At 41.4% G+C, this 1,082-nt stretch overlaps 1 non-coding gene across 1 annotated transcript; it reads left to right on the forward strand.

Annotated features, from left to right (window-relative positions):
- The first annotated feature begins 607 nt into the window (after positions 1-607).
- LOC112774271 (small nucleolar RNA R71) lies at positions 608-713 on the forward strand. Its single transcript, XR_003188766.1, has one exon. It is a non-coding gene; the product is annotated as a small nucleolar RNA R71 (small nucleolar RNA).
- Positions 714-1,082: the final 369 nt, after the last annotated feature.

A 1,082-nucleotide genomic window follows, 5' to 3' on the forward strand; every position in this document is an offset into this window, starting at 1 on the left:
TGGTGATGGTTATTGTGTGGTTGTTGGGTAGAGTGGTATGATGTATTTTGTGCATTGTGGTAGGGTCTGTTGTTGCTTTCTTGATGGTTGGAGTTATGGTTGTTGTATTGGTTGGATTGGTATGGTTTGTTATAGTCTTAGTTGTGGCTTTGTTGGTTTTCCCACCCAAAGTTTAGGTGATTCTTCTAACCTGGGTTATATGTCTTGGAGTTTGGGTCATATGGTGGTTTAGAAGAGTTGTTCAAGTAATTCACTTGCTCCCATTCAGTTTCAACTTCTGAGATATCTTCTTCCTGTGATGGTGCTTGAGTTTGGACAGCTGAAACTTGACCAGTCTCCATCCTCTTTGTTAGGGCTGCTAGTTATGCTGCAATCATCTTGTTTTGTGCTAACAAGGCATCAATAGGATTTAGCTCCAGCACTCCTTTCTTTTGATATCTTTCCGAAGTATAGAAATATTCATTTTCAGCTACAGTCTCTATGACATCTATGGCTTCTTCAATGGTTTTCTTCTTGTTGAGTGAACCCCCTGAAGAGTGGTCCACAGCCTTCTTTACTTCATATGATAGCCCTTTATACAAAATGTGAAGTTGAATCTATTCGTTGAACATATCTAGAGGGCACTTCCTTGTCAAGTCTTTGAACCTCTCCTAGGCCTCATAAAGTGTTTCACCATCTTGCTGTCTGAAAGTCTGCACCTCAGTTCTCAATCTATTGACTCTCTGTGGAGGGTAGAATCTTGCTAGAAATTTGTTTACAACTTCATCCCAAGTTGTTAGGCTCTCCTTGGGAAATGCTTCCAACCACTTTGCTGCCTTATCTCTGAGTGAAAAAGGGAACAAAAGTAGCTTGTAGGTGTCAGGTGTACACCGTTGGACTTTATAGTGTCACAAATCCTCAAGAACGTAGTGAGATGTTGGTTTGGGTCCTCCTGGGCTCCCCCTCCATATGAGCAATTATTTTGGACAAGTGTGATGAGTTGAGGTTTTAACTCAAAGTTGTTAGCATAGATTGTTGGCTTGAGAATACTGCTGTCGCAGTTTCCTGGATTTGGGTTGATGTAGGAGCCTAAGACTCTCCTT

Source organism: Arachis hypogaea, chromosome 18 (assembly GCF_003086295.3).
Source record: "Arachis hypogaea cultivar Tifrunner chromosome 18, arahy.Tifrunner.gnm2.J5K5, whole genome shotgun sequence".
NCBI classification, from domain to species: domain Eukaryota; kingdom Viridiplantae; phylum Streptophyta; class Magnoliopsida; order Fabales; family Fabaceae; genus Arachis; species Arachis hypogaea.